Raw genomic sequence first — 22,613 nt, 5'->3', positions numbered from 1 at the left:
TGTTGTGACACTTCCCAGATAACTAAAGCTCATTAGAGTTGAAATATATGTTTATAATCACATTAACTGGCTAAGAAGGATCTCAATATATCAATATATGTAATATATCCAGGACCATTCCCTTGATATCTTTCTCTGCCTGGTGGGCATATCCTGACCTCTGAAACAAATTCTTCTGAAACCCACTAAGTTTATAGAGAACAAATATTTCCATAAGAAGGTGTAAGACTAGGACCAGAAGAGACTTTCGGGTTTCACAGGGATTCCACTTCCCTGGAATCACAAGCAGGCATATAGTTTAAATTCTTTCATAAACTTCTCAACATTTTTCATCTTGAAAGTATCTTGGCCTTTCTGGGAAGCCCAAAAGGGATTTGAAAGGGCAAAACATATCCAGAGCATTTGATGATGGTGACTGCACAGCTTTAGAATAGAAAGCTACAATCTGCAGGATGTTTGGCTTTGCTCCTGTCTTGAATGCAGCTGGAAATCTTTTAATTGAAAATTATAAAATAAGGACTTCTAAGGGGAAAGCCTCCAACTTTTCAAAAGCATCATATCACTCCTTTCCTCTCCCAATTAATAGGGTTTTTCTTCCCAATGAAAGGTAACTTTTGATTTCTAGGAAAGGATCTCTAAAATATGATTTCTTTCTCTTTTCCATCCCCCACAAAGTTAAAATTTTATTTGTTAAAGAACAATGAGTCCCAGATGTTGCTCCATATTTTAATCTATTTTGCTTGAAAAAATTAGAGTGGGAAATATTTACAAACTGTAGTTCTGATTTAAATATCTTGGAAGCCTGGGTTTTGCTTGTGATTTGGGATGGATGGGGAAGTTGTATGTGGTATATAAGAGTTAAAGAACACAAAATCATCACTTAACAATCAGCATCCATTTCCTAGGCAGTCAGTCTAGCCACGGTTTTGTACGGAGATGAATTTGTGCTAAAGTCAGGCATGAACATTAAAAAAGGTCCCTCAGCTTGTTCTGTGAATGAGAGAGGTTTATGTGGGTTAAAGGGATGCTTTTAGCTATTCCCTCTCCACTCTGTGCCTGCAGAAAGCAGCATATGGAAGACGTCTGCTGTGTCAGTGTTCAGCTCTTAGTGCACTTACGAATTTTTGGTACCTTTTGCCTTTTTAGTTCACCAGATGACTATGGTGCCTAATTCTTTAATTTTCATAAGGAATCAAATCCCAGGAATCCGAAAGGTGGGGTAACAGGGAAAAGGGACTCAGTCTTTTCATTTCCTGCCATACAATTTTGAGAGAGTAGTCAGAGAAAACTAAATTCTTGCTTACCTGAGGCGGGGGCGGGGCTTGAACGGAACTTGTCTGCATGAGAATTTCTTGCTTTGCTCTAAAATGCTCCTAAGGAAATGTTAGAATAGTAAAAAAAAAAAAAAAAAATCAGGTATTTATAAGAATAATTGGCTACATTCTGGTCACATCTGCTCCCTTGGCAGACCTCATGAGATACCCTCTGGCTGGAAAACTTTGCAATTCAGATCTCCTTTGGACAATGTGTAGCCGTAGCAGTGAGAAATCTAACTCTGAAGAAGTTGAGGCTATTAAAGATTGATTATATTAAAATCTTTGATTGAAAATATTTACAAGCAAGCTTTTGATATGGTGGTTCACAACACAATGAGTTATAAATATGTCTCTCTTTTTCCTCTGTCCTCTTCTACCCACAAGCTGGCATCTGCTGCCAAGTCCCAGAAAGAATAGTCCCATAAGTATATTTTAGACTTTCTTTTTTGTGAAAGGGAGTTTGCTTTTTTTTGTTACTAGTCCTTTTTTTTTTTTTTCCCAAGTGGAAAGATAACAAGCAATAGAACCTCTTCTGATAATAAGATCTTGGGAGCCAGTCCATCTGTTTCTGTTAAAATGCTACCCCAAAAATGGTCAATTTTAACAACACTAACCACCACAAAGTCCAGAAGTCCTTTTCAGCAATTACATACTTTTGGTCTTTAGAAAACACATTTGATAGCCTGCTGACCCTAGAGAAATACCATTTTATAGAGGGGATCTTTACTAGCAGTAATTGGCCAGCTGGAAATTTCCCTTGGGCAAGTTTAAAACACATCTTCTTTATCTACAATGGAAAAGAAGTTTATCCTATTATCCTCCCAGACATAAAGATGTACTTTAGCCTCACAGATAACTTTAAAAACATTCCCATTACAGAGAGCTCTGCTTATGGATGGGAGGGCTCAATATGTTTAATAATTATCTCACAGGGTGCATTTGCAGAAAAATGGGAACTTTGTGGCTTGGCAGTTCACGTATTTCTCAGCCAGATCTGCCATTTGCTGTCACATCTCTAGATTCTTTGCAGCATTTTAGTAAATAATTAAAATACCAGGTCTGACTCTCCACTCCATTACCAGCTTTTATAGCGGGGGAACTTCTTTGAGCATCTCACTTATGGATATTATCTGTCACCTCCTGGAGGAGGGAGTAAAGCACAGAAAGGCCCTGACTGGCAAATCAAACATTGTTAAAGAAAGTATCAGATGGGAATAATAATTTTGAAGAGAAATACAGAGAAGAGGAAGAAAAAAAATAATTTCCTCATCAGCTACAAGTCATCTCAAGGATAAATGATAATATCAGAAGAGAAACCAAGTTACTTTTATTTCAGCATGAGATTTTAATGAAAAGTGTATTCTTTCTCCTGGTATTGTCACAATTAGTTTCTAGGAGGGTAATTGGAATCAAACATGATTGATTTCAGGTAGGAAAGCAAGCAGCAGGGGCAGATGAACTTCTGAGCCACAAAGCTCTTTTTTTTTTTCTTTCTGTTGTCATCAGGAATAGTAATTAAAAGGAGGCATACCTCACCCGCCTTCAAGATATGATATTTCAGCAGAAGTGTCCCTAAAATTAATGTTGCACAAGTTTTCTACCAAGTCTCAGCATCTATTTAACTTTTGATGTCTCTCTTTTGTGCTGGCAACAAAATGCACATTCCCTCCACTAACAGTAAGGCCATTCATAAAGAGGACTGAGCACTGCCTGAGGCTGAGGGGTGTGGGGAAGTCTGCTAGGACAGGGAGCACCCCTGCTCAGCTGCTGTTTCACTCCTGTTCTCATCCAAATGCAGGTTTGGGGTCTGCCCTGATGCAGGGCTGGGATGGAGACACAGGTTTGATGTGCAGAACCTCCCCCATATGATTTTCTCACATCCCCTGGCAAACGTAAAAAAGTATTTTAGTCAAAAGCCATTGAGCCTTTAAACACCCATGGGATGAAGGCTGCTCTGGCACTGTTTCAAGAAGGAGTTTTCATCAGCCAACATAATTCCCAGCATTTTCACCCAGACTAACACCTGCAACAAACCCAACCTGATGTGTGTTTAGCTGCTGTGTGTTTAGAGCTGTTCTCTAGTCAGCTACAACAAGGGTGGATCTGTAGAGTTAAATGTTGCTGAAAAGGTATGTAGAATTTGCAGGAATTTCAGGGAGCTTTACTCTGGATCAATTTAATGTTTTCCCATAAGCTGAAAGCCTATTAGCAGCTGTAGTGGCTTGGTTTCATGATAAAAGAGTTGAATTCACATGTTCCAAGGCAATTTTGTAAATTAAATGTAAATTAAAACTCTGGAAGTGGGGTTGATCAAGCAATTAACTCTGTTTTTACAAGATGTTTTACTGCAGATGCAGTCTTAGATACTGCCTTCTAGCAACAGATTTCTGATGTGGACACCTAGTCTTCTCTTTCACTGTCTTAAAATATTCCCCATTGAAAATTTTGACCTTCCAGTTACAGATCTTGGTAATAAAGGGTCTCCTATTATGCTTTCATGATGATCTTGTATTTGCCACATGGAAGGAAAAAAATCCCCCAGCATTTATTGTTACTAATAGCAACTGTTGTTAGTGCAATGGCAATTGCTATGTGAATAACTGCAAAAGAAGGAATATCCTTTATTGTAATTGTTTAGAAAACTGCAACTTTTTTTAAATAAGTCTGAAGGCAAGTTTGGAGAGTTTCATCTTGCCATTTATAATCTAAATAAGTGTAATTTCAAGATCCAAGAGACCAAAATCCCTATTATTAACTTCCAGAAACATAAATTGTTTTGTCAAGTTATTAGTGGAACTGACAATTTGACAGGTTTTTGTAAATGCTGATGTGACGTATCCATACTTAAGTGGTTTTACTCTACAGGAAGTAGATTAATTCAGACTCCTTATTGCCCCACAAACTGTCATCTTAGGGAGATGGTTTATTAAATTTACCTGAACATGAAATTAAAATGTGAGTAATGTCTTCTTATTTGATATGTATAATTTGTGATAGTAGTGAGAGGTGTGTATTTTGAACATTATGTACAACGAGAATTTGACTGCAATTAAGGTAAATAGAGGAAGAGGAAGCAGTGGGTATGGAAGGCTTTTCATGACTAGTTAGACCTTGTAGTCTCAGCAATGGTGAATAGCCTGGGAGATTTCTCTGGCTATTGAATTTGAACTCTCTTTAGGGAAAGTAAGGGAAAGATTGTCCTTCGAGGGCAGTTTCTGAAGACATCGACTTTCTACCATTTCTTCAGTGAAATCTCATCCCATTTACAGTACTGACTTACACTTTTATTGTCCTAAACACCTACCAGAAGAAATTTTTTTTGGCGCCTACCAGATCCTTCTAATTTTATGGAGGTATTAGCAATACTTGCCTGGTAAGGTCCAGAAGCAGGGCCAAAGGTAGGGTAGTAAAATTTAGCTCTGCTGAACTAAAACTGATGATGCAGATTCATATCAGAATGAATCCTTGTACCAGTGCTTAAACACATGTCCCTTTCTTCTCCTTGATGGCTCAGAAGAGATTGTAAATTACTACTCTTGTGTGGAAGACATTTGCAAAGTAAAATCTTATAGGAGAATCTTTAAGGAAAAGGATTTAAATTTTGTTGTAAATGATAGAGGTGAATGAATGATTTGGAAAACTTTTTAAAAGAGTTGATGCAAAAAAAAATCCTGTAATGCAATGTTCTGGTTGAAAATTAACATGCAGAAATCCAAGACAATTTAAAATTATAGTTCCCATAGCTACTGTAACTCATCTAGGAACCTGGTTAGGCAGTCCTTTATAAAAGTGCATCTGTCTGTGTCTAATTTGGAGTTTTGGAGATGGACATGTTAACTCCTTAGTGGGAAAAGGCAGATAAGAACTTGGGATTTTAGTTGTCCTCATAGTCCTTCAGTTAGCATGACATGACTCAGCTGAGTTTTACTTTAAAGGTTAAACTCTGTCATCACCTGGACACATTATTGCAGGAAGAAAAGGCTTCTCCCTTCAAACGAAGGAATCAAATTTCCTGCAGGGGTCTTGTGGGGGGACAGCCCATAGATGCCGTGGGGATTTTCATGCTGCAAGTGGATGAATACTGTGAAGGAATTCTTGTCTGTCTGCTGCAAACCACAAACATCCTTTCTCTTGGGCAAGGTGATAACACAAGAATGAATAAACACCAGTTAACATTTCCCTGCCTGTGATCAGAGAGCCATCAATCAAAACCTAACCAGCTGCACCAGAAAAAAAAATTAACTGTTAGATGTGTGTTTAAAGCAAAAGCATCTTCTGTGCCTTTGGAGACAAAATAAATCTTAGTGTCCTGATGATAGTCTCTGAAATTTGGTGGTCTAGATATATCAGGGAAAATGGAATCTTCTATATTTGACAGCATAATTATTATGCTCTGTCAGATTTATACAGCTCTTTCATAAGGAACACTTAATACTTCATACGGATATTACTTTTCCCATCAAATATCACTTTAGAAAAAGTTAATAATTTAGGACCCTTTATATTAAAAAATGGCTAATTCAACAGATGCATATGATATCATAATCAGACATTGTATTAAGCCTCTAAAACTTTTCTCTTTTGCCTTGAAGCAAATCTGGTGTTTATACCAGACTCTCCCAAGCTTGCTCATCCTCATTTTAAAGAGTTTTTTTAAAGTTATCATACAGAGGATAGATGGTTGCTCCCTTCAGTATAATTTTGTCCTGAGATGGCCAGCTTACTCTCTTTATACTTTCTTTGCTCTGACGTATCCCTGCCCTCATTAGAAAAAAATCCAAAACTATTTTTCTCTTTAAGCCTTGATTTTCAGGTTTATCCAAATTTCATTGGCACAAAAAAAATCCTCCTGTAATATATATCATACTATCAATATTATTTGGAGAAGTAATAAAGTAAACCTCTAATATAGTTCTTAAAAGCAGTGTTGGCGCCATGTGAACATAAGAATGTTTTTGCAACTAGTTCAAACAGTGAGTATTTTCCTGTTTTGGAAGCAACAAATAACTCAGGATATATAATAGGAGATTTGTGGGAGGGGAAAAAATTAAAATCCATTAAGGTATAATTAATTCAATTTTTTAAAAAATTCATAAATGCATACTGAATAGAAACCTGTATGGGACTCCATTGTTAGAAGCAAATATAAATTAAGATGCTTTTTTTTTTACTCAGCATGCATACCACACACATGTACTTACTTAATATTTATATAGATGTAATAAGTATGTACATTCTCTCCTAATTTAACAGTCACCCTGAAGAAAACAAAGTTCTGTGAAGCCCTGTTTTTGGTGGAACTGGATTTGGAAGGAATAAATATCCAATGAGTAGTGTTTTAGGACATCACTTAGGCTCAAATCTCAGCCTGTGAAGTCAGAGGGAAATCTGGAAAAGATTGAGTAAATAGAAGATTGTTTCTGAAGTTCCTTCCATGGGGAGCTTAAATATTTCATCCTTGACATTACAAATGTTCTTGCTCCATCAGGGACACCATTGCCAAGTATCCTCATTGATTCTCAAGTAAGAGAGCTATAGCATCACCTCATTTTTCACTAATCTACGGAAGAGTACAGCACATTAAATGGAATTAAGGGATGCATGTCTCATCTTCCCACAGCAGCTCCTGAGACACCCATCAGTCTGTGCCTTCTGCTCTGCACAGCCCATGATAGATGAATGCAATACAGGAGCTGTGCTGCTGTCTAGCTCAGGCTGAATGTCATCACGAGCCAAAGGGACACATCTGATCAGCCTGGGATGAGGGTTGCTGTTAATTGTTGCTGCTTTTGAAAACCTAAGTTGGTTTGTATCTCAGGAGGAGGTGAAGTAAGTCACACATCACACAAAGGGTGGGTAGGTAAAGCAGTGGGAAGTAGGAGGTTTGGTACACAAGACTTGCTCCAAGAGACATTTGAAAGTGTTTCTCTCCATTTACCAGGCTGGGAGCTCAAGCACTTTCTTTCACAGTATTACATTGCTCAGTACTTAAATTATGAATGATTTGAATTTTGCTGTGCTTTTTTAGGATCTATGAGTTGTATCAATAATGGAGTAGAATACCTGAAATTTGTAGGGTTATGAATCATCTCTCTGGAGATGGCTCACTTGATTTGATTTCAGAACTAAGGAATAACTTAAGTCAAGGATCATGACTGCCTGTGGTAAGTGAAGTGTCCCGCTTCTGTCCTGGCCATAAACCAGCCTGGAAATCTGAATTATGGTAGATGCTGATAGGCAAGCAGAGATCTACATTCTTTGGGGAATCTGATCCCAGGTGAAGGGAACTCCAGGAAAGAGGCATGTAGTCAGCTCACAGGGGCAGTATTTGCCATTACTGTGTGCACACTCGCTGCTCTTTGGACTGCACTAACCTCCCATCCCACCCCACAATCACCACTGCTAATTTATGCCCTTCCAGCCACGTGCTGGGTCTTTCAGCATGTTCCACTACAGTTTTTCATTGCATTGCTTCACTGTAATCAGAAAAATGACAGTAGCTGTGTTGATGCAGCTGCACACATGAAGTGCAACGCCCTAGAGAAAATTGTTCACTGGAGTTGCAGTTGAGGGAGATAGCACTGACCTTGGTCTGTGTCCCTTTAAAGATGTGGAGCCATCAGATCTATTGGCTTACTTCAGATACCAGCAGCAAAAAAAAAAGAAACATTCTTCCAGATCTATGAAACACATTTACTCAGACTAAGCAGCATATCAAGCCTTGAAATACATAGGTCAGTGAGATTCATAAGGATATTTGGCCAGCACAGAAAACATTCGGTCATCTTAATCTTCAAGGATTGAGGAAAATGACTGTCAACATGTGGAGGAAAACTGCAGGGTGAATTGATCCCATCCTTCTACCTCGTGCCTTGGCTGGACAGAAAACTGCTATTAAGAGTCAGAGAGGCAACTGCTGACGCCAATAATGACCTTTGCCACTAAATCCAGGCCTGGGATACATCTTTGCTGGGTGATGTTTTGCTTCACCAGGCCAAGGATTAAATCCAAATCACTGATAATGAAAATTTTTCTGTAAATATGCAGTGGTTATTACTATGCTGACAACTTTTTTTAATATCCTGCTATGATTAATTGACATGCTTATCTCACACTTGCTATATTCTCATCTAAACATTTCATTCCTTCACTTTATGTCTATTTCTTGATCCTGTGATGCATCTGAGACAAATATTAAGAAAATTCTGTTATTCTGGAAATCAAAATCTTTGCCCCCTTCTTTTCCCCCTCTCTACCAAACCAGAGTCACGTATGTAAAGGTTCTAAATGTGTGTAAAGAGGACTGCAAGCCTTTTTGTGTTACTACATGGTTGAAATACCATGTATCATGTTAGATACATTATATAGGTATCTATCTTCTGTATGGAAAAAGCAAATGTTGTGCCAAAAAAGTGAACTCCTTGAGAGCGTGGCTGAATCATCAGTGAGTTTCAGCAGAGGAACAGCAGTTTCCAAAGCCAGCAGTACCACATGTGTCAGAGACTGTGTCATGGGAGTGCTGCTGTCGCCCGCCCTGACTGCCTGGGATGGCACTTTCCAGGAGGAAGAGAGATAAAAGTTACAGACAACAGTAAAAATGGAAAATTTAGGTTACAGGATTGACATTTTTTGAAATGAAAAATGTCGTGTACCTTTTTGCTATCAAGAAAGCAACTTTTTACTGGATGGCAATTCACTAGAATTCAGCTACACCAGCTCAAATAAAAAGGAAATATTTATAACTTCTAGGAGAGGAAGAATAAGTGAGCTTTTGAGATACCGCAGTAAAATAATTTTTTCTCCATCTTCATTGGTATATAATTTTGAATTTATGCTACAACTTTTTTATATTTTCATATTTTATTATGATTTTCTATATTAGGAGCATACAAGGGGACTTGTAAGTGTTCAGATATCTTTGAACAGGATTCATACTAATACAGAAGAGAAGCTGGTATTTTTGCTTGTCTGCTTCTAGCTCCTGAACATACAAAATGCACTGTTGTATTTCAATACCTTGCAGTATTATCTTGATATAAGACAGGCTGTGGTTGTGCTGACCTGCTTACACATTGCCTTCAAGCAATGGAGCAAACTCAGTGTATTAAATTTTTGTCAGTAAAAAACAAAATCATAGTTTCATTTGGACTAATACCACACAGTTACAGACACACTCTTTTCTGCTGTGTGTTGGGTCTGTATCCAAAAGCCTTCACTGTTTTTTGAATGTGGAGTACCATGTTGCACAGATAATCCCAATTAAATACATGGATCATACAGTTTTCTCTTGAGATACAGTTCTGGCTCCTGCCATGGGATTGTTTGTTAAGGCTTGTGTGGCACTGTCCATTGAGTGGTTTTGTTCATTCAAAGATTGCTTCCTTTAGGCTAAGGCAAATGTTTTAACAAAAGATGCCAGAGTGGCGGGGCAGTCTGAGCTGGAACTGGTTTTCCCATAATTGCAATTACCAATTTGGTGCACCTGTGGATGTGAGCAGAGAAAAGGACAGCCCCAAGGATGCTCTCAGCACAGCCCAGCTCAGTGGGTTAGCTCAAGCCTGGCTACACCAGACATGTTTCCTCTCATAACCAGAATGGGGAACCAGAATTCAGCATCCCAATTACTGGGTGCCAGTGGGAGGTGGGTCAGCAATAGGCTGACTTACAAAAGTGGGAATAGGTTCTGTGGCTCCTTAAATCAGCTCTCAGAGAGCTGTTGCCAAGGCAGAAAGGAAAGCAATGTCGGTCTGATACTGGCTTCACCTATTCCTGGTAGGAGAACCAGGGGGTGGTATGAAAACATCAAACAAATAACCATGCATAGCTATTGATTTCCTCTTTTTGATGTTCACTTTTCTTTCTCCCCTCTGTTCAATAGCTTCTTGGAATCTTCTTGGGGACAGTACAACTCCATGGAGAAAGGGAACATGCCAAAACAAAAGAAAACATGAAATGCTGCAGAGATCAGTGCAGAACTCCCTGGGGTTTTATTGACTGAGTAAATAACTTGAATGTCAGCAGCTAAAAGGTAAATTTTCAAGTTGCAGATGATGAAAAAAAGAAAAAACAAACAAAAACCCCACCTGACATAGGAATGAATAATTGAAATTTTGCAACAGGCATATGAAAAACTGAATTCTAGATTAACTCCAATTGCTGCAGTTTGGAAAGCAGCTTAATATAGATAACAGCAGAATAAGAAGATGTAGCAATATGAAGGGAAAAACCAGGTACATTTCAGAAGAAAGGATGTTGAAAGCTGCATACTGAAAAGGGAAGAGACTTGGGAGTTTAACTTAAGGGGAAAAGTAAAGTAAAAATAAAAAGGCACCCTGTATTCAGGTGCACTTCAGGATACCATAAGTATTCTAAGCAATCTTGTAAGAGAAATGTTGTATAAATCAAAGAAGGTAGTGTTATTGCTAGAAGGCTTGGGGAACGAGGGCCATGCTTACAGCAGTGTTCAGGTTTGAGGAATAAAATTGAGAAAACATGTAATCACTGTTGAAGGCAAAGCAGTGCTGAGCAATCACAGATTAGTCCTGATTTCCAAGATTCAACTACACTAAAAAAAATATAAAAAGTCAGACTTATTGCTCCCTGATAAAGATAAGAGCTCCATAGGGACCTACACATTTCTGATAGAATCGCCAAAGAAGCCTGAGAAAATGTGATCCAATTATATTATTTAAATAACCACCAAGTAGGAATGTTTGGCTGGATGTGTGTTGAAAAGGAATTTCAAGTGAAGCCTTGGATTTCAGAATTAAATTGGCAAAATCAGAATATTGCTTTTTGATGGGGAGTGTCAAAGAAAGAGAACTACAGAGCTGAAGAGTAAGAATGAGCAAGTCTTTCTCAATCCAACAGAACTGTCTTTATTGGTCATAAAATTAAACAACAGTGACCAGATGGTGAATCACTAGAAGTAAAAGCTGAGCATGGTTCATTGCACCTCTCCATTCACATCTTTGGAATGTTTTTTTCTCGGTGTGTCCAAATTTACCATCTACCTAAATGCTTCCTAAGAATCACAGTGTGCTTTATGGTGGAAACTTAGAGAAATCAATGCTTTGTTTTGCACATAACTTCAGAGCTGTGTGCACAAAACATCATTGCACTCTTTTGTTAATTCCTTTCTGTTTTCCCCCTTTGTGTGTGCATGAGAACAACTGTAGTTGGTATAGGTGCAGAGGGAAAAGAGGATGGAAATGTAATCTGGAAGAAGCTGTGAGGGCATGAAGGACCTGGTGAGAAGTGACTGGTATCATCTGTTGTTGTTGTTCCAAGCAGCCATAGCATAAGTGACATGTGTTTCTTCTGAAAAAGTTTCTCCTATCCCATCTGTTGGCCATATGGGTGAAAAACATGGTTTTCAGCATGCCCACACCTACTCACTGGCCAACAATCTGTCCTGGACTAAACATGGCTGCTGACTGTGCCATAGAAAATTGTTCTTCTTAGAAACAACCAAGGGAATCTCTGCCTGTGAGATGGGCTTTAGGAAAAATTTGAGAAAAATGAACATATGCAGCAATCTATTTTGAGCCAGTGGGATTCTTTAGCTTGCCTCACTGCTCTTTCAAGGGATAGAGAAATTTTGCTAGACTTTCAGTCAACTGGATTAACTGAGATAGTTTTTTGAAAAGGACCTGTGCCAGTTTACTTGGTATAAATTAGGTTGGTCCCATTCCTGATTAGAAGAAACCAAAAATGGGTCACATCTTAAAGTCCATCTCAGATTTTACACTGGATCCATATGCATTTATTTGGTGCACTGGAAGGGCTGCTTTTAGTGGAAATTTGCCTTGCATTTATGCCGTTGATATGCACTGGGGAGCAGTGCTGGTGTTCCCAGAGCAGTGTTCTTGGTGGAGCCAGAGCTAAAGAACACACCTGAGCACTGTCCTAGGTCCCCACATTCCCGATGGATCCGTGCCCTCCATCAGGCCATTCTCTCCATATACTTTTCCCAGATGTAGAGATGCTGTACATCTGGGAAAAGCAGCTGACAGCAAACGTCACTGCAATAAGCACAATGCAGACATATGTTCCAGAACTGTAAATTCTGGATTTTGTCAAATTAAACACCCCTCCTTCCCTCTGCCTGCTCCACCAGGACATGGCATTTCTGCTGAGGCTGGGGCTTTCTGGAAGGAGGTGCAGCCATTCACACGGCACAGAAACAACCTCAAAATCCCTAATTGTGTTCCTAGCCAGTGAATCCAAAGACTTGATCCAAACATGATTAATATACTGGAAAAAAGTATTTAAAAACTCTTTACTGACTTGGTTTGGTTTTTCCTCTTGGGGTTTGGACCTTGACCTAATTTAGCACCTAATTTTTATACTCCTAAGTATCAAATAGTGCTTTTCACAGTTGATATTCTTTTTATGCTCCTTTCAGTCTGGAGACAGTATATTCCCATTTGCAGGGTAAAGGTTTGACTTCATCTAATAGTGACTTTTTATAATTTTCATCTGTGGATGTAATGTCTTTAGATAAGTTGTTTTCCCAGTATGAAAATGTTATTGTGGTTTTGAAAAACATTACAATTTTAAATTTGTGGCTCAATAAATCATTTCAGTCTTTACATGCTGGATGTCACTAGGCAAGAGATCTCTAATGTCTTATGCATTCAAAAGCAAAGAGAACTGAGAACACAGTCTAAAATCTACAACTTGATTTGGTTTGCAATATGAACAACACAGCTTAAGGGCCCAGCAAACCTTGAGTGTAATGCTGCTATCTTGCTTCAAAAGCTGTAGCAATCAGGAAAGGCTTGCACAATGCAAAGAAGTTAACAAGGAGGAAGTTTCTTCAGCTGATGCCCAATTTGAGAGTTAGAATCTACTAATTCTCTTCCTATCTTCAGCTGTTTCTTGCTGTATTTCAGAGGGTGGTTTCTTACTGCATCCTTTAGGTGTGCTCCTGCTTTTATTCAGGAGAAGGAAAAGTAAAGTATCAGTCAAATTTTGCAGAATGTTCCTAATGCTATGAAGCTGTACATCTCCAAGATGTACACAATGCAAGACTGTGAAGACCCTGGACAGTAAGTAGCTCAAATCACTCATTATTCTCTTAATCATAGATGCAAACTGCAGATGCCTGAATTCAGTGAAAGATTCAATTGTGTATGCTCTAAATACAACTCTCAGTGGCTATAAAATGTCAGTATTCCCTATCAAGGAAGTATGGAATAATATATGTAGCAGAGTAACACTTTGGTGATTCTACTTATTTCTGGTCCTCGAGTGTTGTTTTTTTTTTTTTCCAGAGTTGCATGAAAATTATTGTGTGGTTAGGAATATATTATTGCTGTTGGAAACAATAATTGCAGTTGAAAGCAAATTATCTCTGAGCCTGTACAAATGAAGTTGTTTTCCTCTCTGTTTAAGGTGTGCAGAAGTCTGTTTTCCCAGAACAAAGGGAATGCTGCTTCTCTGCATTATTCAAAATAAATCCAGAGTCCCTGTTTGCTACCAGTCATCCTCCAGCACCATAGAGATGTTATGATCCAGTTATTAAAATTATTAGAAATGCATCTGCCCAATTTAAGGTGTAAATGAGACCATATGCCAAAGCTAATAGTATGGATTTTGTATAACAGAAAATATGAGAGGGAGAAAGAAATAGAAAAAGAGGTGGGTGGAGAGAAAGAGAGTTACAGAGACAGAGTAAATTAAAAATATCACCACTTTGTGGATCTCAGAGGTGTCCCATTGATGCTCTCCATCTGGTCTTGGTGGTGAGGGTCCCCCAGAACCACAGAGTCAAAGGGTTCTCATACATTTGGGCCATTTAGGAACATGCAGGCACCTGCCTTGGTAGGGGACAAGTTTGACACAATCTCTTGCAACAGACTCTGCATCTGCTGCATCCCTTTGCATTGCATGCAGTGCTCTGCTGCAGGGCCTTGGGGATGGGTCTGGGAGCACTCTGGGGCTCTTTGATGGGTGGTGGCACCTCCCCAGCTGCCCCTCGTGGGAATGTCCCGTGGATGTGACCTTCCCTGGCGGGAGTTTACAGCTGAGCCAGTTTGTGTGAGGGAGGATGGGGGATGATGACCTGACCAGAGGTTATGCCACACAACCAAAATTCTCCTCCTGCATTCTTGGTTGGTGAGGGGAAGTCTGTGCAAACCTGACCTCAGCAGAAAAGCCTTTGGGCTATGGCCTCCTCAAACCCAGCCATGGATGATTTTCAGGACAGCTGCTGAGTGAGTTTGGCTTTCCTTTGGATACATTCTTCTCTCTGAGCCTTATTTGCTTTTTCCTAGACCTGAGGTGGTGTCACCTTTATCTTCTCTCAAGTTCCCTTAGGCCGCTGAACTCACGGTCCAGGGTTCTGCTTCGGCTATTCAGGGTGGGGTGGGTTTTGGTGTCACAACTTCTTTATACAGTTTTGCCATAATGAGCAAAAGTCCTTCATAAAAATGTTTAAGCCATGAACCATTGACAAGAGGTGAGCTGGTGCTTTGGATATACCTGATCCTTCCTTTTAGACAGCAAGATAGCTTGAAAATCCCAACTATCTAAACTGGGTGAAAGAGGAGTGTTCTCAGGCAGCAGAGCAAACCTTTATAATATTTCCCTGCTAATGACTTTTGGGAGCTGTATCTTGGGAGTGTTGCATTGACCTTTTGTTATCTCCCCATAGAAGAGCAAATAAATTGCCCTTAAAGGTCAGCTTAGAAGGAAGCAAGAGAAGGGGTGAAATGGGAAACATCACATCCCAGTGTTCCTTCTTGGTTCTGGATTTTTATATTCAAAATCAGCAGGATACATTCTCTTTTCTAAGAGAAAAGTGTCAGAATCCTAATGATCAAGAGGCCATAGCAAAAACTGGAATACAAATTTGAGTTTTGAAAAGAGATGAAACCAAAGGAGTATTTGAAACAGATTAAACCTGTCAGGAAACACAGGAGTTATTGCCAAAGGTCTCTTTCCTTTTCCCCCCCGCCCCCGCTTTGGTTACCCTGCAGACTGGTGCACCCTTCACAACATGGGAAACATTTTTCCAGGTTGTTAACTAACATTATGAACATATTTCCTTCTGGTGGAACGTGAGCTTTTATTGCTGTTACTCCCTGATGCACAAACAAGACTGTGAAGGAAAAAGAAATCCCATAATAATAAAACAGATTTATTAAACTGGGGCTATTTGCTTACAGACTGAAGCTGAAATTAGAAAAGGTGTCATTCCTTGGATAACCTGGTTCTGAGACATACCTTTTATTAAAAACACACAGTCCCCTCTTGCAGTGGAATTAGTAAAAAATAAACAAAATAAAATCAAACCAGAACAAAAAACCAACAAAAGAAACTGCTCAGTGTGAAAGGAACCATGCCTTGCATACTAGGTAATCATAGTGAGAGAAGCACTTGAATGGTAGATGGATCACTGATTAATGATCATCTTTGCTTATTTTGTTTAGGAGGGGATAAAGACCACAGAATTTGAAAAGGTTTGTGGTGGAAGTCAGAAATGAGAGTCAGCCCAAATTTGTCCTCTGTGAGCATGAAGAATACCCTCCCTAGTGACACTGAATTGCCATTTCAGAGAGGCAGAAATTTACCTGTATTTTCCCTTTGCCCTCCTGTTCCTCAAAAGCTGCATTCTCATCCTCCAATCTTAGGAGGATTTCATTCCTTCAGTTAGATAAATGCTTTGGAGACATATGCCTGAGTCAATGAAGGTTAACAGGATCAGATCCTCAGCTGGTGTCAAGCAGCATTGCTCCATTATCACCGAAGAAATGGCACCAATTTAGGTTTATTCTATTGTATTTTTCCTGAGGATTAGTATCAGTAATGGATTTGTGCTCATTAAATGGTGTCTTCATGACTGCTTTTCTCTGCTCCTCTGGAAATACATTAGTTTAGAAGTTCAGTCCCTGTAAAATAGAAAGTGCAAGGCAGATCTTCTCTGAATGGAAAATTATCTGGTTTGCTACAGGAATGCATATGTAAATCACTGTTGGGAAACACTATGTTAAAACTCATTGTTACCAAATCCTCCACAATCTGAATGGGAGACTTTGTTAACTGAGAAACTATTTTTCCTTGGCATTTTCTAAGAGGGTCCTAAAGACGTCAAGAGGTGGGTGTTGATGAATTTTATAACAATGAGTCATTTTAGCTCTGGGATAATTTTTGATAGGCATGGATGTTTCTTTGCCATCCCAGGAGGAATTCAGACTTCATCTGAATTGGTTTTTCCAGTGGCCAGGACAGGCAGTTCCTTGCTTTGGAGATCTCGAGCTCTGGGTCCCTGTGGTGGGAGGTGATGGCAGTCAGTGTGGTACAGACTAGATGTGGGAGGTGAGAGCTCAGCAAAGAAAAATGAAGCAAGAGCCAGGATGGGTTGCTGCTGTCTCACTCTGGGTAGCCAAGTGGCCTGGTTTGGCTCAGCTGATACAGGAGCATGTGTTTTCTCTTAAAGCCTCTTACAAGGAGTTCCCTCCTGTCCTGAATGGCTCAGTGCTCCCCAGGGCATGAGTCACTCAGGGAGAGATGTCTTCTAGGTGTCTCCTGGAGATCACATAGTATTAATCTATGTTGGTGCCATGGGGAAAAGAAAGTTTCTCCTAAGGACTCTGTTAAAAGTCAAGAATCCTTGATTTAAGAGAAATTAGTGGGTTAACCACCAGTTCAGCCAATGCTGCTACATGATCAAAGTAGAATTTAACTAGAAGGTTGGTGTACCAAAACTAGGCCAAGATCAGTGTATGGCATATATTAAACGCAGGGCAGAAATCATATTTGCTTTTCCTGGCCTTATCTTTACACTTCTGACCACACTTTTCCCAGACTTGGAAAAAGAAAGTTGTCTGACCAGAGGATGAGAGCTCTCTCCAGGACTCAATCTGAATTGTGCTGAGTGCCCTGCAGTGCTCATGCACATATGTATCTTCTCTGTGCCTCTCTTCTGCATAGCAGAAAAACTCTGGGGTTTAAATTAGGTGAACTATTTTTGCTTTGCCATTTTAAATGTTTGATGGCATAGAGTTGCTTATTATATTTGTATCCTTTGCATTGTTGGGCTCCTGGGGCATTCATATTTGTTTTTTAGGTTTCTAGGTTAATTTTTGGTTTGTGTTTTTCTCACATGACTTCATCTCTCTGCCAGTGATGATATTTCAATTATTCACAATCCCTGCTATAACACAAGACATCTAATCAACCTGGATTCTTTTAACATTGTTTACATCATATATGTCTAAATATTTCTAGATATTAATGTGGAACAAGACCTGATATCACAGGCTATTCAGAGTCACAGAGCTTTCCTTGTTCCCATGATCTATTCTAAATTCAGATAATTTTAGGAAATTATCTTTTACCTATTTTCACACTTAGTCACTGTGAACTCCTAAAATCTATTCTGGCTCAATTGAAAACTAAACACAATCATGATCTTCTAGGCGAAATCTCCTACTTGCCTTAAAGCAAAACCATGACAAACTTTGTCTTAGTTTTAAGATGGGAGCTGTCTCATAGTGCTCTTGACAGGTATACACTCTCCACCTAAGAAAATAGACAGCAAGCTTCTTCATATATTCATGTGCTTTCCAATTCTAGTAGCACTTATCAGAAAACAGTACACAGAAACCAGAAACAGGTGATGACAGCAGAAAAATCTCCCTGCTGACTTAAATACCTCCCCACCATCTGGAAAGCACAGCAATAACATGTCAATATTGAATATGTGTTTATGTCAGTTGTGCCCTAGACACGGACACCAGGTCTCTTCCAGGTGGAGATTCTCTGCAGAAGTTTTCTAAATTTGAGGGAATTGTGCTCAGGTGAAAAAGCCTGGGTGAGGACAGCACTGATGCAGGAATGTGACAGCAGCCAGGATATGTACTAAAAGCTTAACCCCAGCACTGCTCCTCCTGCCTGGATGGCCACTTTTAGTGACACTGACTGACTCCTGTTGGTTTACAGAGTAGACAGCACCCATTTTATTTATTTCTCTCCACTTGCTCATTGTTGTACATCTTAGAAAAAACAATCTCTGGGTGAATCACCTTGGGGAAAGGAAACGTTGCCCCATCCTGCAGGAGCAGTGGAAAGGTGATCCCAGACTTCATGACAGGTTAGGAAGAAAAGACCCCCCTTTAAGAATCTGCAGAGCCAGGAGCATGGTTCAGCAGTGGGGACAACTGGGCATGGACACCCAGAGAAAAGAGAAATGTCCCAGGAAACAAGCAGGACTTGTATAAATTTATTGTGCCCCAGAGGGCCTCTGAGCCGACAGGAGCCAAACTGACTACGAGCTTTGCCCCTGTCTGCCATGTCTGAAATGCTTCAGGCTGTTAAACTTTCCAACACTCTTTTGTCATCCAGTCACTGTAAGTTTTTCCTTCTTTATTAAATGATTTGATCTAGTAAAACCTGGCTTTTTGATTTAAAAGCATGTACGAGAGAACTTGTGAAGGAACCAGTGAGGCTGATAGATGGGATGTTCCAGGGCTCTGCTTGGAACTGAGGGGGTTTGGGGTGAGGGCAGTGAGCAGGAAGGAGAAGGAAACGTTTCACTGAGGGCTGCAGCTCTGCGTGGGCAAACCACGGGATGCTGCTGCAGTCACGCGGAACCACAAGAGTTATTCACAAACTTTCTCACATGGATGACTCCTGGCTGCTTTTCTTCAAGTGTGACTCATAAAGCCCTTCTTGAGATAGGTACCAGTCATCATAAACACTGTCAAGAGGGAGCAGGGAAATATTGAGATCACTAGAAAGTGGAAAAGCTTGCCTGTTTAAATCATGTGCAGGCCTGTCTGTTCTCAGATCCAGGTGATTTTTATACAGTTAGAGACAGGGGAAGTGGGAGGAGGGAGCACTAAAAAGGTTTTGGCATGAATTTCGATCATCTGTCTCTAGTTTCCAGCAGTGTGTTGTTGCAGATGTAACTTCATAACACCTGCTATAAGATGACACCAGGGCAGGTCTCCTTTCCTCCCTCTGTTCCCTTAAATTTCAGTGACAGTTGCTGTACTTAAATCCTGCTCCCATTTTTATAACAGTGAAACATCCTTCCTCCTTCTGGCTAATTGGTGCTCTAGCAGCAGGAGATCGCGTGCCAAGGCAGCAGAATTCCCTGCCTGTTCAGCATCTGCAGGCTGCTCACACATGTAATGTCAATATGAAGTTTAAACACTATAAAAGTGAATCTAGATAGTAATTGGTTGAAATACATACAGTGATATCAAAGCTTTTATAGTTGCATGGTTTCACTGAAAGTTGTAATCCTCTTAGAAACAAACACAGGATTATATTAAAATAAAAGATTATATATTAAAATTTCAGAATTGGCAATTGTTGGTACATTTCTGAGACAAACACAATGTTATCTGAGAGGCTATTTCCCAGATGAAGTGTCCTATATTCCCACTGTAACAAATACGTGTATGTATTCACACTGTCCAGAAACTTTGTTTTAGTGTAGGTTCAAGATTCCTTTTTTGTCATCTTTTCTGGGTGATATGCTCTCAGAATCCTCTAGACACTGAGGACTAACTAGGTAGGCCATCATAGCAGCCAAGCAATCTCCCTGCATTCTTCAAGAAACTGCATCTTCCTGAGCCCCAAACTGTGTTTTGGATCCACAAGACATCAGGGAATCCAGGGATTCTGTCTCAAATCATAGTTTACCTCTGATCTGTGACCCCTTAGCTACATCCCCAGTGCACTGGAATCCATCAGGAACACCCTGCAATCCCCTGTCACCTTTTATCCTGTTAATGGGGAGGGAGTCATGACAGGGAACAAAGTGAATTTGAAAGCTGTGCTTGTGGGAATGGTTTATAGACAAGAAGATGGATGTCATCTAATCAACCCACAGTAAGTTCCTGCCTGCTTCATGCTGTGTTGTTCTTTTGCTGTCCTCTCCTGTTCATTCCCATTATCACCCAGGGCATCCCTTTCCTCTTCTGCACTCCCCGCTCCTGAAAACCCAATCTGCATTTAGTAAATAAGGGACAAAATGAGTTCTTATTCACATGAATGACACTTTGGGCCTGAAATGAGAAGGCCTCTGTTGTTGATACAGTGCCCAATTTAAAGCAATATCACCTGTCAGTTTGATAAAAGGCATGGAGAAAATATCCTGTCTTGGCCAAGGGGGGAAAAAGTGTCATCTAAAATAAATTCGAGCCTCAGAAAAGAAATATACACAAACAAATGGCTGGGGATTGTTTTTATGGTTCTATTCGCTGGGGCGAGTCGTCAAAACATAAATTACTGCTTATTTGTGACAAACAGAATGGCCAGGAATGAAGGTTGCAGGACAGAAAAGATACAAACTTGCTTGTGGAGGTTTTTTTCCCATATCCATTGAAATGTGCTGTGTGAAAAGTCTGCTTCAGAACTTTGGGCTTGGCTTTCTTGGATCTCTGATCTTGATTTCTGTTAAAAAATAAGTCAATGTATTTATCTTTTGCCTTTGTCCTCCTGAGCTTTTGCTCATGTTTCAGCTTATAGAAATGCAGTGTCCTGCTGGTTTGTTTTTTAAATAAGCATCTTGCTTAATGCTTTGGCTCTTTGTTGCATTGCATGTCAGTGCTGCAGGAGAGCTGCTTCAGAGAGAAGGGATGTGCCTGTGGTGCTGTTGGTTTATGAACACGCTTTTCACCTTCAGTTGCAGACTATGACAAAAAAGGCTTTACTACTTCAAGACAGTCCATTGCCCCATTTGAGATGGATCCAGCCACCACCATCCAGCAGTGATTGCTGCCCTATACCAAACGTTTGGAGATGTTTCCACCCACATGAAATGCAGCACTTTCTCTGGGCAGTCAAATGGCAAGAAACTTGTCTATAGATGGCAGAATGGGGGTAAATGCTGGTGAAGGTGATGCAGTGTGGCAGAATGCCCATCACAGAGGTGAATCCCCTAGTCTGGGCCCAACTGATATCTCCATTTAGCCAGGGTAATTGGCAGGGGTAAAAGAAGGACAAAACCCACAAAATGCTTCTGGCCACTCCTTGGCCAGACTGTTGCAATGGAGGACAAAATATCAGAGACATATAAGCAAGTATGTGATGTTCTGCAGAATACAAAATCATCATCCAGGAAGTCTTCATCTCCCTTCAGCTGGACAGTAAGGAGGGGGAAAATTTTCCTGTTGGAGAGGTGTGGCAGCCTGAAGACTTAAGAAAACACCTGCAGGAAAACACCTCTGCGAGATGCTAGGTAACATATCAAGCAGCAGTAAAGCCTGTATTAAGCTCAGTCACACCTGTGAAAGCAGTCTGAAAGCCATGCAGCTCATGGGAATAACTCACATCAGGAACTGCCAGATGTGGGGAGGAACATGTGGAACCTGTGAATTAAAGAGAGGTGTTAAATATAACCATGGCTCTCTCACCCTCAGGGCTTAAGTTTTCTCCAAAGCCAGTTTGAGTCTGATTTCAGAGGAAGGCTTTTACTCACTCTGTAATGTGTTGCAATATCCAGCAGGTAGAACTCATTGAGGAAAATTGCTTCCCACAATGATATATAGGATCATTCAGTCACATCTCTTTGCTGTTTAGGGGAAATTATCCATGGGATTGTGCCATTAGTTTAAAAGCTGCCTCGATTGTTTTTGTCAGGATAATTTTAAGCTATGCAAGAGTATTAGTTGGAAAAACAAAAGGAATCTAACTCCTTCCATATTGCTTAAATCTGGTTTTAAGTTAATATTTTCCTCTTCATTTGTAACAACTCTGTTGAGGAGTGGAGAGAAGAGTCTGAGCTGGCCAGTGACTTTCAGAATACAGCTACCCTCTGTTAGGTGCTCAGCTTTCATGGGCTTATACTTCAGCCACTGGCCTTGTCTGCCCTTGCTACATCAAAAGGAACACAGCTTTGAAAATTTCCAGCCACAGTTCTAACTAGTGGCAAAATCCATGAAATAACAAAGTGCTGGCAAAGGAGAGACCCTGTTCACATTAATCAGTAATGTGAGCTGTTTCCAGGGGAATTTGTTTAATCTAAAGTCTCTAGAGAGAGTCAGAAAAGAAATGTAGAATAAATGATGGAACTATTCAAAACTAGAGATACTTAATTACAAATAGAATTGTTGGAGCATTGATGAGTTGAGAGTTGGTGGAAATAACTTTCTCTTAGGGAAAAGTTCTGTACATCAAAGAGAAAAACTGAATTGATAATAATGGTAAACAGCAATGTAAGCTAAAGACTGAAAGAAAGACAATGAAGGCAGATATGAAGGCATGAAGGAAATTCCCAGGTGACCTTTGGCAAGTCACTGTAGCTTCTAGCAACAGAATGAGGTATCACAGCCATGA

Source organism: Lonchura striata, chromosome 6 (assembly GCF_050655825.1).
Source record: "Lonchura striata isolate lonStrDom1 chromosome 6, ASM5065582v1, whole genome shotgun sequence".
In the NCBI taxonomy this organism is placed as follows: Eukaryota; Metazoa; Chordata; class Aves; order Passeriformes; family Estrildidae; genus Lonchura; species Lonchura striata.
Note: the sequence above shows the minus strand (reverse complement) of the source record.